This window comes from Schistocerca cancellata, chromosome 7 (genome assembly GCF_023864275.1).
Source record: "Schistocerca cancellata isolate TAMUIC-IGC-003103 chromosome 7, iqSchCanc2.1, whole genome shotgun sequence".
Classification (NCBI taxonomy): domain Eukaryota; kingdom Metazoa; phylum Arthropoda; class Insecta; order Orthoptera; family Acrididae; genus Schistocerca; species Schistocerca cancellata.
In genome coordinates this window covers 315,029,358-315,048,204 of record NC_064632.1, presented here as the reverse complement: position 1 = coordinate 315,048,204, position 18,847 = coordinate 315,029,358, and positions in this window count along the sequence as shown.

Sequence of the window (18,847 nt, the reverse complement as noted above, 5' to 3'; positions counted from 1 at the left end):
AATTGAGTTGTCCGTGGGGAGTGTAATGTCTGAAATTTGGTATTCTCTGCTCATTCCTGACGCTGAGCATCTCGGAATATTGAATTCCCTAACGATCTCCGAAATAAAATATCCCACACATCTAGCTCCAACTGCTATTCCACGATGAAAGTTTATTAATTCCTGTCATGCGGTCATAATCATTCGGAAACCTTCTCGCATGTATCACCTGAGTACAAATGAAAACTCCGCCATTGTACTGCCCTATTGTAACTTGTGTACGCGATACTATCGCCATCTGTACATGTACATACCGCTGTCCCATGACTTTTGCTACCTTTGTGTATTTTTTGTATTAGTGAGGATATTACCCTCTGCCCAACTCCAACATGGAGGACCAGTGGTATAATGTCTGGATGCCCTTTGTGGAGGCATTGCCTTCTCCACTTCTGGACATGCAATTTTTTGGTCCATGCACGTATATCATTTCCTCGGTACCCGCTATACCCAGGGAGCGTTCCTCTATCCGCCATCTGAGGCGTCCAATGGGGGACTAGCAACACCACACTATTGCAAGAAAAGTGTCTGGACACCTATTAGTGGAAATTAATATTAGGTGTGTCCACACTTTGCCTTTATGAGGCCTCTAACTCTGCTGGGAACACTTCGCATGAGGTGTCCAAATGTCTGGGGAGGAATGGCAGACCGTCCTCCCTCAAGGGCCGACCGAACCCAGAGAAGGTAGTGATGTCTGACGCTGGTGTCTGGAGAGATCTACATTCTTAGTCATCCGAAAGAAGTACCATTGGGTTCAAGTCGGGAGTCTGAGCAAACCAGTTAATTTCAAGAAAGTTATTTAATTACACTGTAGGAAATCCTGCAACCAGGCACAAGTTTTCGTGAAATGAATTTATTATAGAATTACTAGTTTCAGGCCTGAAACCATCATCACATGGTATCCTCGAATTCTTGCAAGTTTTCATTTGTGTCCTAAAATATAACAAACTTTGTGATACATAGTTTACAAATATTTTTCATTTTACAGCTGTATCAAAAAATTTAACAAAGTTTTTGTGATTACATATTGTTACACTTCTGTATGCTCTATACATTGTACTAACTTCCTGAAAAGCCCTCCTTCACTTACTATAACCGAGAGGTTTGGTTTTCTCTTACAGTCCTTACTGACTCATGAACTGAACTAAGAACAAGATGGCAGGTACATCAACTGCTGATATGACGTGCCAAGGAACGTGTGTATGATATGGTACACTTCTGGAGTTACTTCAAACATATTCGTACATAGTGAAAATAATTTTTATAGTGATACATTTAATAATTTGTGTTTGGAAGATGCTGCTAATGGCCAATGAAGAAATTTCTCTCTGTTATTTAACAGTTTCTATTGTGTCAAATTACAAGAGTCGCTACTCACAAATGTAAAACTTGCAAGAAGTCAACGCTACCATCTGTTGAAGGGCTCAGGCCCGAAACTACTAATGGTATAACAAAATCGTTTCAAGAAAACTTGTGGCTGGTTGCAGCATTTCCTACAGTGTAATTTACGAAAACAGTTGCGGTGTTCTCCAACCAAAATGGATAAAACAAGAAAGTTATTGTCCACAAACCTGAGCCTCGCAGGTGCTGCTTTATAACAGTGTGTATTGTCCTGTTCATAAAATAAGTCACCGCGCCTGGACTGTTCCTGTATCGTACGCAGTACGGAATGTTGTAAAATTGTTCATATCTTCCCGCATGCAGCGCTTTCTTAACCACCATAAGGGGACCGCAATCTAACCAGGAAAAACATCGCATACCATACCATCACCCCCTCCGTACTTCACTGTTGGCACTACACGTGACAGCAGCTAAAGTTCTCTGGCATTCGCCAAATCCACATCCTTCCATCGTATTGCCTCATGGTCTATCGTGATTAATCACTCAAATTTACTCGTTTCCAGTCATCCAGTGTCCATTGATGTCGCTCTTTACACCATCCCACTATTTTAACTCCCAGCGCATGTCTAACGTGACTTCTGTTAATGCTCCAGATTTTACGAGTGATTTATTTCGCTGATTTCATGCGATTTTGTACAACCACACTCTACAATGCTCTCCGGTTCCTGTGTATCAGTGCATGAAGTCTGTTTGGTCCGGGTTTAGCTGTGATTTTCAGTCACTACAGCAACAGTCGACTTAGGCAGCTTTGGATGGATTGAAATCTCACTGATAGACTTGTTGTTCATGTGATATCCAACGACTAGCCAGTTTCGAATTCTGCTGTTACTGCTGCTTTATTGACAACACACTTTTTCCCGCCTCCTTTTGTACTGAAGGGTCCCCTTCTCTGTGGACATCTAATGGTTAATTCAGCAATATACAGGGCTGTCCGGATACTTCTGGTCACGTGGTATATTTCCATAGCTACACTCGCCTATGAGATTCCTCCACCCCCTGAACAACAGTTTGCAGCAAGGAGACATATCGTAATATGGACCTAACCACTATATTTCTTTGGTTCATTACGTTCCTCATTAAGTATTTTTTCTCACCAATTCTGTAAAGGACTTCTTGATTACTTACTCGATCACGCTATCTGATCACATCATCCTTCAACACCAGGCTACAAAGGCTTCTAATCGATCCATTTCTGTCTTCCCTCTTGTTGATGTTTCGTACCCATACAAAGCTGTAGCCAAACCATGGCGCTGCACGAATCATTTTCATCTCTCGAGGTTTAGAGCTTTGGGCGTTCCTAGTTGTGTCTTTCATTGAAAGTCCTTTTGACTTGTGCAGTCTTCGCTGTCACGTCTTTCCACCATCTTCCTATTTATCCTTTGTTTCCTTTTTGGTTTACCTAAGACAATTTCTCAGGTGATATTTTTGGAAAAATTGAGACACACTGTCGCCTCCATTACTACAGCAAATCCAGCCGTTAAATCTTTCGGAGTAACGATCATTAGTAATACAACAGTCGTCGTAACACTACACTATTCGCAATTTCCATAGAACATGGCTGTACCTAAGTACAGAAACTTCTCAGTCGTGGAAGAACGCCACGAAAACACATTTTAATAGTACAATTGAGCTACAGAGTTTGGAAAGGTTGTAAAATCTACCTTTCGCTAATCAATCTAAGTGTTACACTCTTGTCGCTACATATGCTTTCAATTTCAAGGACAACGAAACGATCAACAGCAAAGCGCAAAGAAAACTGGTGTCCACTCTAGCGAAGTCTAAGGCAAGGAACACCGAAATCGATGTTCACGCCATTTACTAAATGGTAATTCAGCCAATCTTTCGGCCATTATATGCCTGTTCTGCTGACGAGGACGAATATTCAAAAATTGTTAGCTACTAGACGAATATATTCTAAGGCTGATGGGAAGTAGTTCTCTTAAAAAAAAAATAGCCAACTCTGTAAGAAATTCTCACGAGGTAGTCCTGCGTTACATAGTGTTCACTAAATTTTAAAGTCGACTCGCTTCAAACAAATTTTGTGTCATTGTCTCGGCGTTGATTACATTCTCACATCTCTGTTTAGATAGCTGTTTGTGCGAGAAGGATTTTTTTAGCACTGTTCAGTTGTGTATATAACATGGGAGTCCATAGGTATTGAAGATACCCCTGTGTGTGACAAAATGCACGATGTGAAGGTAATTAATCAATATTTTCCAAGATAAATGCCTAATTATGATAGTGCATTAAATTATACTTGACGCGTTTGACCATAATTTGAGACATGTCTCCTGATGACATATTTCTCGAGTACAGTTCCAGTCTTAAGAAATGGTTGTTTTAACAGTAGAAATAAATAATACTTTTACAAACTTCCAGCCTGCTGGATAACTGTGGGTCAGCAACTTAGTTAATCCTACGACGAAAAACCAGTCCAAATTTGCAAATTTTACTTCTTTTATTCACTCGATGACTAGGTTCGACCGAGACCCATTTTCAAATCATCGTAGCATAGTCATTGTCTGCACGCACTGTAAATGTTCGTTGCAAATTTTTGGCATGGTTTTCACATCTTCGGAAATACCATTTTTTACTATGTTACCATGATTTGAAAATGGGTCTCGGCCCGAAGCTAGTCATCGAGTAAATAGAAAAAGTAAAGTTTGCAATTTTGGACTGATTTTTCGTTGTACGATATATAATACCCAACATCGTTCGGGTATGTTTTCCAATCTTCTGTTAGTCACTTTCCTCCTTCCCCTCTATCCATTTCCCCTTCCCCACCCTCTCCCTGTCCGACAGTGCGTTCCAAGTCCATCTCTTCTTCCCCCCTCTAAGTCAATCACCTCCTCCGATCATTTCCTCCCGTCCTTCTACCTGTCCATATCCTCACTTTCATTCCCTCTATCTCCTCCTTCCCCCTCTCTCTGCCCTTCTCACCCACTTCTCTTATTCTGCCCATACCCTCCTCCCTCTCTCTCTGTCCACCTCCTCCTCCCCCTATTGTGCCCTTCTCCTGCTCCCCCCTCTCTGTCCATCTCCTCCTCTCAACTGTCTCATCCCAACCTTCTCATCCCAATAGCAGGCTGTTGGTTCTTACCCTCACAGTGTATAATGTGTGTACCAAGTTTCGTTGAAATCAATGTAGGAGCAGCTTTTTAACTGCGGCCACACTACGCACATACATTTAGCGTATTACACACATATTTGTCCATATATTTCACTAGGATCTGTAGCTAATTTCGCCCTGCGGTTTCGTTTACACACACAGCTAAACATTTATGACGTCATATCTTCTGAACAATGAGTAGTACAAACATATAATTTTTCAGGTTCATTTGATGGTATATTTGGATACTGTCTTAGGAATATGTCGTGGACAGATTTAGTATTAAAGGAGTAATAAATTTAAACGTCATACATGAAGGGGCTATTTGTCATGCGTCTCAGTGTTTATGACATCATATCTCCTGAGCTATGTGCCGTACAATAATATAATTTTCCACATGCATTCAGTGGTGTATGTAAATACTGTGTGCAAAATACATCGCTAATAAAATTGCTATTGGAGAAGTAATAAATTAAAACGTCATGCCTGATGCGGCATTTTTACTGCGTGAACAGCGAAAATGTAGCAAGGGATAAACGTTTTTTTCCTTTCATTATTTTGTGGGGGTTGTAGGCAATAAAAAGTTTTGTAAAGGTTTGAAATTATGTGAAAGTTTGTTGTTAGTCACAAAAGGCTCTCATTCTTAAATACTGGATGAATAAATTAAGGGAATTCGCGTAACGTGGCCTACACTTCATTTTCACCCCCCCACCCCCACCCCCCTCCCTGCCCCTACCTCTTCGATAGGCAGGTGATTTGTACGCCACAGTGATTCTTTCCAGAGAATAAATGATATGTGTACCAAGTTTGGTTGAAATCGGTCCTGTGGTTTAGAAGAGATGTGGAACACACACACACACACACACACACACACACACACACACACACACACTGTGTGCGTGTATGGATTTAGGCGAATTTCATTCGTTAACTTTTTCTCTAGATACATATACAGCTTTTAAAATTGGGAAAAGCAGTTGCTTCTGTTAAGGACGCTCAAGGAACTGCATAGGTAATGGAGGATGCCAATTCCACTTTCATTTTCAGAAATGAGCGTGTGTGTGTATTTAGAGCGTCCCTGTTTTAGTTTAAGTCACCTACAGAAAATGGTACTATCAATATTGAGAATGTTAAAATATGCTATTTAAACCCTAATTCACTTATAGGACCTAGTCTGAAACAATAACTCAGGAACGTGTGGCTGGCTGATCTCATAGAATAGTCTCAAGATGATCCAGCCAACTTGATAACGCATTAAAACTTTCTCCCTAGTAATTTGGGTAGCAAGTCAGATACTTCACAAAGTCTTTAAAGTCGTATTACCTTGGTCTGATCGACTGCTGAAATAGAGTATCATCTGGTAAACGAGCCCATTCCCTCTTGTCTGAAACACATGCAACTAAAATGTGGCGTCACACATTGGGGCAGGGACTATGTATTATCTGTAACTGGGTAAGAGGACTTTAAGTCGCATCAGCGGCCGAAAGGAGCTACACCTTGCAGCAGGTTATGGTCTGTCACTTCGAGCCACTTCTCACCATCACATGTCCTTTTACCTCAACAGTGAGCATATTGCGTGTAGGGGGATAACATATTGAGTCACGAGGTATTGGATGCATGTTTCCTTGGCTGGCAGGCGTGAAAGTTCATTTCATTTCTTTTAATACCCATGTGATCTGATACCCAGCGGAATGGTCTCTCCTCCGCCAGCCTTTGACGGCGGAGGAGCGGATCCTGGGGATATTGTCTGCTGAGTGCATGTGGTATATAAATTTAAGGGCACTCAGTGTATCAGAGCACTGAAGAAATTTTTTTGATAATAGATTCCATCTGCTCCACTGCCCTCAAGATTACTCAGAAATTAGCAACCTTCCGATACTACAGTCACTAAGGACATCATTGATAGTGATTGTAACTTAGTCTTCCTCTATGTCAGCTTTCGGAGATTAGCACCCTGGCACATCGAAGTTCTTAGAATCATCTGTCTCCACTATGATATCGACAGGATGAACTAGAAAGAAAGAAAATAGGACAGTTAAATTAAAGACAAACTGGTCATTGCCTATTACGAGAGCATACTGAAAAGTAGTGTCTCCGAATTTATGTGAAAGCTCTTAAAACAAACGTTATTAATATTCTACATCTCTTTTCTTCATGTCTACACATTTTCTTGCAGCTCTCTGCCGCTAGGGGGCTCGGAATTGTATCGTGTAACATGACAGCGTGCAGGGCCTGCGAGAAATATGCACCCAGCAACGAACTTGTGAAATTACACTTGTCGGCTTGTCCGCCATATTTCGTGAGCTATCGGCTCAGCTGCAGCATTCGTCCCAATGTCCTGTTATACTGGAGGTAGCCATGTTAAATCCAATGAGGGGAAGAAATTTTCATTAACAGACTTTAGCTGACAAGGGATACGTTTTGGAGGCGTACAGTTTCCGAAAACGAGGCCATGAGACACACCGAGAGAAACTTCTCAGCAGCGTCTATACATATTGGACGGAAACCTTACTCAGTTGGGGATGGGGTGGGGGAAGCATTGAAAGATGGAAGTTGGGTATGATCTGGCTCTGGGTCCGTTGAGTTTCATAGCTGCTTACGTGCCATAGGGGCACATGTGATACATTATGCAGAGAAAATAATATGGTAGGCGTTTCAGCATATTCTACGTACGTCCAAGGAATAGGCATCAACATTTGTATTCCAGCGAATGAGTATGGTCGCACATTACAAATGCAAACTGTCTGTGATGCGCCGCAAGAAGTTTGAGGAATCCCTCATTTTAGTTAAATAGCTGGTGTGGTAGTCATTTTGCCAATTTTCTATTAGAAGCTAAAACAAAATATCAACTGTGTTGTAAACATCTAAAAACTTTCATTTCCATGTTTTAGTGAAAACGCCTTTGAAATTACGAAACAGTTGTACAAAGAAATATGCATAATGTATAAATGTATACGTAGTGTATCCCAATTAAGAAACATAGTATGAAAAATACAATTTCTATGTAATGTTTATTTCTGTACACTGGGCACAGCTGCTTCACATGTCTAGAACGCGATTTTGTGAACGTCTCTACTGCGGCGCCTCCTCATAGTTCTATGGACCGCTATTGTTTTCGCCTACAGCCGTTTGCGCTCCGGAGGCGAAAGCTGTAAAAAGCGTTGCCAGGTGTGAGGGATTTACTTACGCTGACTCCACACTGGGAGTGTCTTAGTAATAAAGAATGAATGCATTAAAACTTCATGCATGATGCGGTATTTTTTCGCGCATCTCAGTGTTTATGAAGTCATATCTCCTGAACTATGATAGGTTAATGGTTCTTTCCCCCACAGTGATTGCTGCCTGACAGTAAGGAATATGTGTACCAAGTTTGGTTGAAATCAGCCCAGTGGTTTAGGAGAAGATGTGGAAAATACACAAACACGTAGATCCATTTTTATACGAGTCATTTGTATGAATTTGCCAAATTATGGGGCTTTGTGACGTGGTGATCTAACGGGTAAGACACTAGACAGCGGCCCTGAAGGTCGCGGGCTCAGTTCTGGATAAGGGTGTGGATTTTTCGCCGGCCGTGGTGGCCAAGCGGTTAAAGGCGCTACAGTCTGGAACCGCGCGGCCGCTGCGGTCGCAGGTTCGAATCCTGCCTCGGGCATGGATGTGTGTGATGTCCTTAGGTTAGCTAGGTTTAAGTAGTTCTAAGTTCTAGGGGACTGATGACCTTAGAAGTTAAGTCCCATAGTGCTCAGAGCCATTTGAACCATTTTTTTGTGAATTCTTCCACGTTCTGGTCCGCCTAGGATCATCCCACATCCACTCAACCTGCTGATAGATGAGTACCGGGAACATTGCCGGGTGTAAAAGACGGCTGTCGGGATGGGCACGCCCCCCCCCCCCCTCCCCCTTATAGTGACGCTGCGAAGAAAGACGGCCACCTGCTTGCAGTCAGGCGAGTATCCCGGCCACGACTGTGCGCCACAAACTTTACCGTTTATGAGGCTTTAGTTCTAATATTAAAGGGAAAAATAACTCGAGTGTAATTCAAAAAGGGGTCATAGAATCATTCGTTTTAACTGGCTACAGAATGTAAACCGGCTTTTAATTTAAAACAGTGAACACGACTTGATCATAGACTTTAAATTATGACTGTGATTGGTAAAAAAAATAAAATAAAGAGGCCTTGGTCACTTACCGATTCTCGACGATGCAGGAGCTGCTGAGAGCACGAACAACAGGCAAAGCCATTGCCAGCCTGCAATAGAGAAACATGAGTTAGGATGTTCTGACCCTACGCTCAACAAGTAGAAAAATGCTTCAGGTTTTTTGAGAATGAATAGATGAAACGTATTTAATCGAAGTAGGTACCTAGTCGAAGTCATCGAAAATTCTATCATAGTCTGATTTACCACTGTGGATTCCAGCATCAAAAGACTAAAAAATTGTGTAAAACGTTCAAGTTAATATACTTGACATGGGCAACAAAACGAAGCCAATAATGTACTGTGACTTGTGTGAGTCGTTTATAAATATATCCACCGTTAAAAAGAAATAAACAAAACCTACGAGAAAGTAATGGCTCAAAATTTATGACTTTCATAAGCAGTTGTACCAGGGAAGAGGATACATTTATATATAAAGAAGAGACCAATATCGACTTCAACTTGTACCACACTATACATTCTTCGGTTATATTTCGTAACATATGTTTACTGAAGAATTACACCATACAGATGGGCTTATACAAAAAATATTAACATGCCAGTAATTAACGTGAGCATACTTATAAGTCATGATTTCACACAATAGGAAAAAATAATATTTTTCAAAATTTCTTCATTCCATCATTGCTTTTGGAACAGTAAAGAATAATAACAGGTAAAAGCAGGAGACATTAGTGCAATTAATATTTTGTACACTTTGATAGACACCTAATGAGGAACATGTAGAATAAGTAATTGTGAAAACGTTATTTAGGAGGTTCCGATCTAAATTTTATAGTTTAATACTTAATTACTTATCTTCGGAATATAACTAGTTAATTAGTTTTGTTAAACACATTTTATTAAAGGTATAACTCTCACTTTCAACTATATTTGACTACCTAAGCGCTCGCTGCTTCGCTCGCCTAGACTGTATGGCCTGCATAGATGTTTTGTTTTCGTTTTTATTCAATCGAATTTTTATGTTGTTCACAAATTGCAACACGTGCTAAATTTTTCACGCCAATTAAGGCCGTATAAGCATGATCTCTTCCGAATGTACTTCTGCCCTCCCCCCTCCCCCCCCCCAAAAAAGGAAAAAATGTTCTGGTAGCTAGAGAACAAAGTTTTTGTTAATCATGACTTTTGCTTTCTTGTGAAAATGTTCCATAGCAATATTCATCCTCTATCAAAATATATATCTTTTTTCATAAATTTAGCTTCAAAATTTATTTAATGTAATGAAATATTTTCTTAAAAATTTTCATTTCCTATTGCATTCCGTTAGGGGCTGAATTTCCAGAAACGCTGAAACACGGGTTTTTCTTTTATTTCTAATCAAAATTCAAATACCAATTGTCACAGATGTAGCCTTAAAATTCTTTACTATTTCTTTAGTAATTATTTATTTAAAAAAAACTTTCATCCATTATTTTATCCTCTTAGTGGTTGAATTTCCAAAAATGCTGAAAAACGTATGTTTTATTTTCTGATTGAGAAACCAAATACCAGTTTTTGTAGTCCTAGCTTCAAAGTTCCCTTATCAGCGACATACTTATAAAAAGCCTTTCATACCCTTAGGTGGAATTTTGGACAGTGTCTATAGTATAAGATCAGTACATCCCCCATACTTCAAGTTTCTATCCTTGGCGGTCTGGACCGGGCGATGATGAGTCAGTGAACAGTCTGACCCTATTTCACCCTCTTAGCGGTTGAATTTCCAAAAACAGTGACATACGTATGTTTTATTTATAACAGAGAAGCCATATACAAATTTTCATACATTTAGCTTCAAAAATGTTTGTACAATGAAATATTTCCATAAAAACTTCCGTGCCCATTTCACCACCATAGATGTTGAATTTCCAAAAACAGTCAAATACAATTTTCTTTTTATTTCTGACTGAGAAGCCAAATTTAGATTTTCATATACTGACCTTTACAAATGCTTTCACAATAAAATATTTACAGTACAGAAAAAAATCTCATCCCCTATTTCACCTCCTTACGGACTCAATTTCCAGAAATAATGAAACACTTATTTTTTATTTGTAACGGAGAAGTCAAATACCAATGTTCATAGATGTGACTTAAAAAATCCTTTAATAGTTCCTTAATAATAATATATTTCCAAAAAATCTTTCATTTATTATTTTACTCGTATAGGGTTAAATTTCCAAAGATGCTGAAACACGTATTTATTTATTTCTGATCGACAAACCAAATACCAACTTTGGTAGGTCTAGCTGCAAAATTGCCTTAATGGTCACATTAAAAAAAACCTACAGGCCCTGTTTCATTCGCTTAGGCTCGGAATTCCGACAAGTCCCTTCTTAACGACAGCTTTCGTATGAGATTCAGACATTCTCAAAATTTCAAGTTTCTGTCTGAGCAGTTTGGGTTGGGCGAGCATGAGTCAGTCAGTCAGCCAATACGTTCTCTTTTACGTATAGACATTAAGTGCTTACGTAGCTGTAAATGATGCTAAAGAGGACAAAGAGGTATCGATAAATGTAGCTTGTTTGGAAAATTGATATGTTATACAGTAAAAGTGTTGTATGTGGGCTCAATGTGTCTGAAAAAGACATTGAACAATGCCGGTTATATGAGTGAGCAATAAAAGTAATAATAGCTAGTCAACCAAGGCTTAAGATGCAGTGACGTAGTTAATATACATTTGCACGAAAAAGAAGTTAATTACCAGTTACCAAACTGAGTTTTTGATAAACTAGTCAGACATGTGACACTCTTGCAACACTTTACATAACACAAATGGTTGTAGGCCTTGGGTATTGTTTTGTCCCCATCGCTGTCACTATTACCAAATTGCCATTTATTGACTTATGTTAGATTTTACTTCCGTTATTGTGTTTATGCGGATCACCCTTATTGGTACACTAGACGCTAGAGAGATAGCCAGATGAAAGTGTCGAAGAAGTGTGGGCCGGAGTCATGAGGGAGGGGTGGGTGGGAAGGTAGATGGAGGGGAGGCGCAGCCTGAGGCTACGCTCGACTCTCTGAATGGGCACTCTTGACCCGGCTCGCTTGACGTCGTCTGGACGCGTTCTAGCCGTGTAACTACTAACGCGGGACTCAGCGCCTTACTGAGTCCACAGCCTTCGTTCCTGTTAACGAAGTTGTTCTTGATCCTTATTTCAATAGACTCATTTACGATGCTCTCCCGTAGCCCCTAGCTCGGCACAGCAACTTGGTGCTCTCAGAATAAAACGTATCTTCTTCGTCGAAGCTGTGTTCTGTCATTACTGCTCTCTCCGGGTGTCTCGGACGTACACATCTTGTGTGTTTTCAGTGCAACACATCAAAATGAGGCGCTGCTTACGTTCGGTGTACTGGCGGCCACATTCAAACGTGGTGCTTTGTACACTGTCATCAAAAGTATACGGACACCTCGCTGTAATGCGGAATTGAGCCCTAGATGTCACTAGAGGCTGTATAAAAGGAGGCGCGTAGTACTGTGTTGACTGGAGAGAAGCAGTAGGAGCGGAATGAGTCCGTCAGAAGCGCTCACTGACTTCTGACGTGGACTGGTCATTCGGTGACACACGAGTAACAAATCCATCAGGGACAACTCAGCCCTTTTAAAGTCGCACACGTCGACTGCTGGTGGTGTGAGTGTGAAGTGAAAACATGGAAGTAACAACAAGAGCTAAACCAAGACCAGACAGGCATCATGTAGGTCTTACTGGCGGAAAAGGACCTTCGAACTTTCCAGAGGGTGATTAAACAACTCGCATGAAAACAGCAGAAGGAAGCACTCGAAAATGCTAACACAATGACTGTGCGTGAGGAGTCAAAGAGAATGGAGTACGATGGTCGAGAAGCTCCTCATAAGCCACACATTTCTGTACTCAGTGCTAAGCGAAGCTCAAGGTTGTGTGATTTGGAGTGATGGACCACGCCGCACCCTATGGCAGAGGCGGGCAAATAGCGGGTACCAGTCCACATGCGACCCACTGAAGATTTTTTTGCAGGCCTCCAAGGCAGCCAGAAAAAGACGCTTTGAACCGAGATTCGGGTCCTATGTCGACTGTAGATTTCCACTGGACGGCCACATCATTACGCATGCGCATTGTAGGTAGTATTCGCACAAACCAAGTTGACATTCGGTGCTGTGGCTCATGGGAGCGAACGTAAACGTATTTACCTTTTACGGTCGGTCACATCAGCCAACGCGCCGAATGTCATCTTGGTTTGCGCGTATAGCACGATGCACATTGCTTGTATTGTTGATCTCGTTTATACTTCGCGAAACAGTAAATACTTGAATTTCCAACTTTATTGATTGGACATACATGTATGTTTTTGTTAATACAGGGAATAAAGCTATGTATTTATTGTCATGAAACTATATAAGAAGCACAATCTAAAAAGACATTAAGAAACAAAACAAAGCGAATTTGGCTGCATGATTTCCCAAGGAAGAACACAAAATAAAAGCAGCAGAATTTGTAAAAAGCTGAAAAAGGAACAATCATTCTTAACGAATCAGTCAATACTTCAAAATAGTGTCACAGAAGTGACGCAAGAAGCCTTATTTCGAATAGCGAATTTATTAAGCAGTTATTAAGCAGAGTGTGCGAGCAAATTGTGTGCTGATCTTAGAGAAAAATATGAAAGTATTTCGTTCTGAATAAGGACTATAGTGAGATGCATTGAGTCAGTTAGTAACGAACTCACAAAACAGCTGAAGACTGCGAGCAAAAACTTTACTCTTTTGGGTAGTGGATGAGAGCACAGATAACGAAGACACTGCATAATTACTGATATTTATGTATAAAATTAATGAAAATTTCGTCCCCACGGAGGAGTTACTTGGCCTACAATCAGTTAAAGATAGAACCACTGGTTGGGACTTGCTTGGTTGTCCTGTAAACTGTGAGGAGGAAAGTGTCCTTTCCTGCAACATAGTGGCAAGCATTAGAACAGATGGGGCCAGAGTATTCTGTGGAAAAATTGTAGGTATGGTTAAGCTTTAAAAAAACAGGTTACATGCACACAACACAGAGAGTAATATCTTGTCTTCTCACTGAATTTTGCATCAGGAGAGCCGTTGTTTGTTTTATAGCAGCACTGGGCTAAAAGCATGTGACAGAGGTAGATGCTGTTGTTGGTGTGGTGCACACAATCAGAGCAAGGGTGTTTCACCGTCGACGGTTGAAATCTTTCCTTGAGGATGTGCAGGCAGAGAAGGAAGACGTAATTTACAACAGCAGGAGCTGGTTGAGCCCGGGTAATTGTTAAAAAGAGTCTGGTCATTGCATGATGAAATCCTGGTCATGAAGCAGATATCTCATGATTTTGTGAGGAGTGGAAATATTGTATGATGTTTTTAGCCTGATATATCTGAGAAATTGCAGTGAAAGGAGTTGTTTGCACATGAAACGATGATGCATGTTAAAATCGTTCAGAGCGATACTAGGTCTATTTGCAAGGCAAGCAAGTGAAGGCAGTTTTTGACATTTCCCTTTATTAGGAAAAGAGAAAGTGCCTGAAAGTGTATCTGTTTACATTGGGGATAGTGTACAGTTTGGCGCACTATGTCACAAGAAGATAATATATTTGGCTCTACATGTATATGTGAGCAAAGTTTTTCTTGCTTGAAGATCAGCAGGAGTAAATATGGACGCTACTTGCAGGTTGTGATGGGAATCTTAACGAGGAATTTCACTCCTCACTAAAAAATTTCTAGAAAAGTGTGATAGGATGCGTCGGTCTCATTAACCTGTTTCTAAGGTTAAATATGCATGCGGCTATAGGCGATATGAAATTAGTACAACAAATAAATTGAATATAACTGCCATTTGTTTATATTTATTGACGTTGATGGCACAGTTTATACATTTTCCGGAAAATCAAGTTAAAAAAATAATGCAATTATTTTAAACCACCTCTTCCACAAAGTGTCTTCCAAGCCAAAAGAATTGCCCCCCCTCCCCCCTCGCCCTATGGCATTCCGATGGAAGGACTGCCGAATGAGTGGAGGAAGTTACCCGCCATCAAATGTAGTGCCTGCAGTGAAGTACGAGCGAGGTCCTGTTACGGTATGGGGTGTTTTTCGTTGTTGGGGTGTGGTCCCATTATTGCACTTAAGACAAGGCCAAATGCGGAAGGAGATGAACGCATTTTATGGTGATGTGTACTGTGTACAACAAAGGAACAACTCGGGGAAACGATCGCTGTATCAGCATGATGCTGCACCTTGTCATAAAGCGGCATCTGTGAGGCAAAGGCTTGTGAACAACATTCCTGAAATAGCTTGGCCTCCCCCGAGTCCCAGTCTGATACCAACGGAATACCTTTGCGATGAGTTAAAAAGTCGACTTCGCCCCAGACCTCAGTGTCCAAAATCTCTATCTGCTCTGGTTTCGGCTCTTGAGGAAGAATCGGCTCCCATTCCTCCACAGCCACTCAGAAACATCATTGTAAGCGTCCCCCGAGCTCAAGCCGTCACAGAGGTGGCGTTTGTGGACACGACTCACATTAATATTCAGTAATAGGTTCCGTATACTTTTGGTCAGATTGTGTGTAGTTGGTACGTCTAGTTTTGAGTGTAGAATCGCATGCATAAAAAATACTGGAGTACACTCCCTGGAAATGGAAAAAAGAACACATTGACACCGGTGTGTCAGACCCACCATACTTGCTCCGGACACTGCGAGAGGGCTGTACAAGCAATGATCACACGCACGGCACAGCGGACACACCAGGAACCGCGGTGTTGGCCGTCGAATGGCGCTAGCTGCGCAGCATTTGTGCACCGCCGCCGTCAGTGTCAGCCAGTTTGTCGTGGCATACGGAGCTCCATCGCAGTCTTTAACACTGGTAGCAAGCCGCGACAGCGTGGACGTGAACCGTATGTGCAGTTGACGGACTTTGAGCGAGGGCGTATAGTGGGCATGCGGGAGGCCGGGTGGACGTACCGCCGAATTGCTCAACACGTGGGGCGTGAGGTCTCCACAGTACATCGATGTTGTCGCCAGTGGTCGGCGGAAGGTGCACGCGCCCGTCGACCTGGGACCGGACCGCAGCGACGCACGGATGCACGCCAAGACCGTAGGATCCTACGCAGTGCCGTAGGGGACCGCACCGCCACTTCCCAGCAAATTAGGGACACTGTTGCTCCTGGGGTATCGGCGAGGACCATTCGCAACCGTCTCCATGAAGCTGGGCTATGGTCCCGCACACCGTTAGGCCGTCTTCCGCTCACGCCCCAACATCGTGCAGCCCGCCTCCAGTGGTGTCGCGACAGGCGTGAATGGAGGGACGAATGGAGACGTGTCGTCTTCAGCGATGAGAGTCGCTTCTGCCTTGGTGCCAATGATGGTCGTATGCGTGTTTGGCGCCGTGCAGGTGAGCGCCACAATCAGGACTGCATACGACCGAGGCACACAGGGCCAACACCCGGCATCATGGTGTGGGGAGCGATCTCCTACACTGGCCGTACACCACTGGTGATCGTCGAGGGGACACTGAATAGTGCACGGTACATCCAAACCGTCATCGAACCCATCGTTCTACCATTCCTAGACCGGCAAGGGAACTTGCTGTTCCAACAGGACAATGCACGTCCGCATGTATCCCGTGCCACCCAACGTGCTCTAGAAGGTGTAAGTCAACTACCCTGGCCAGCAAGATCTCCGGATCTGTCCCCCATTGAGCATGTTTGGGACTGGATGAAGCATCGTCTCACGCGGTCTGCACGTCCAGCACGAACGCTGGTCCAACTGAGGCGCCAGGTGGAAATGGCATGGCAAGCCGTTCCACAGGACTACATCCAGCATCTCTACGATCGTCTCCATGGGAGAATAGCAGCCTGCATTGCTGCGAAAGGTGGATATACACTGTACTAGTGCCGACATTGTGCATGCTCTGTTGTCTGTGTCTATGTGCCTGTGGTCCTGTCAGTGTGATCATGTGATGTATCTGACCCCAGGAATGTGTCAATAAAGTTTCCCCTTCCTGGGACAATGAATTCACGGTGATCTTATTTCAATTTCCAGGAGTGTAGTTTGCAGAAGATGGAAGGGAAAACTGAAAACAGATGGGCAGAGGAATAGTTTCGTTTACGAAGTAGGGTCACTAGAAAAGCAGTTTTAGCTCTATTGTAAATACCAGACGGCAGATTTATGGAAAAAAACAAAGCAACTGACGGAATAAAATCCACACAGGTGCGAATATGAAGCTAGCGTCACAAGACGTACGCAAGTGTCTCTACGCAACTATATTTTATGGAAACGTTGACCTGCGCGATGTGCACTGACAAATTCAGTACGTGGACAGGGCCGTAAATTTACATGCGCACATTCCTGTACCATCTAGGAAGATGGTTCAGAAACTCTCTGGAGAGTCGTTACGTGTTTCGCTAGCCAGCGACAAATATAAATTTTTTGCTTCGATCGGAATGTGACCCTATATCTGTCGTGATTTTTTTTTAGTTAACGTGTGGTAAAAATAACACCGAATTTACACATCAGAAAATAACTGTCTGCCGGAAATCCCTACATTTATAAACACTTTTTATTTTAAAAAAGGGCTAAAAGTAGTTTTTTTTCTTTTCGAAATTAATCCTGCAGATTTTGTGTTGTGACGCACAGCTTCCAAAATCTGTATGTGCGTCGCATTTATCGTAATTTAACGTGCAAAAGAACGGTCGGTATAATACGAAACAAAACAGTTCGTAACATGTGTAGCGTAGCGAGGATTTTATTAAAATATTCTCGTGAAGCTTAATTTCTGCAACGTCAGCGGCGCTGCAGGAAATTAACAAGCTGCAAAAGGATTTGGATTCCACGATAAACGAACTATGGGCCCTCCTACTGCTTGCTGTGTGTCGGACGCAGTAAGTGAGACTTCCCGATGACGCTGCGGCCGTTACAGACGGATCTTGCATTTTAATTCGTTACACGTGGGTGAAAATCACAGCCAAGGTAACTCCTTCGGAAGAGTCTTATGTCAAAAACATCTTGCTGAGTGTCAGCGGAAAATGCTCTAATGTTACACTGAAACAGTATCGTGATATTATCAGCAAAAATGTCTCCCCACATCTGAATAATAATAATAATAATAATAATAATAATATGTATTCATCTTTTGGTTATTTTCGACAACCATTTAGACAAGTCAGTTCTAAAGATACATACAATGCACAGAATGTAGGTAATGTCACATGGAAACAATTTAGCCTCTTAATTATGCACAAAATTAAGAAAATATTACGTTTTAATCCTTTTGGCGTCTCATCAGTTATACAAATATACTGAGTATATACTGGGTATTTCAAACCTGCCCCAAAGAGAGATCTTCTCTGAAACACTGCTTCAGATCTTTTTCCGGTGAAATGCGTTTTGGGAAAACCAATAAGGTGGAATAGATCTGTGGTCCCCTCACTGACCAGAAGCTGATGGTAGCTGAAGAAAACTAATAACTTCAGAATTTCGAATGGGAACATGGGAACCAATAAATACCATTGACAAGTGCCCCAAAAGACTGAACATTTTTGTCTAAAAAGAGGCATTTAATATCCTTATGGTGCCCAGAGAATTACCTACAAGCAGAGCGTGTTTATGCAGTGAGTTATCAAGATCTTCCACGCCAGTGACAACGTGTTTTTCGGTGACTTGAGGCACATGTTTGCAATAGTGAGCAGGTGCAAACGGCCCACAGTCGTAACAAACGAGTCAGAAGACACACCAGAGACGATACAAGTGCAGGTATTCTTCCTAGGGTAAATCTCGAACCACATCTTTCTGCACAAAGAAAAAATAGAGGGTTCTTGGGTGAGCAGAAATACCGTCTGGAAAATTCAATATGAGAGCTGTTTACGTGTGTACCGCATCGATGTTCATCATGCACATTTCTTACGTTGGCATGGTCCTACTTAACAGTTGGGTAACAAAGGATAAAAAATAAAGTCCGTTAACTAGGTCATGGATGAGTCCACGGCAAGCATTTACGTTCCAATCGTGTTGGATGTGTTCCTGACGTAACTAGTGACGGTTTTCTTCTGACAATAGTGATCCATGTGTATATCTACTTCACCGTTAGATTTGATAGTTGACTCATCAGTGGTATCACACGACTACAT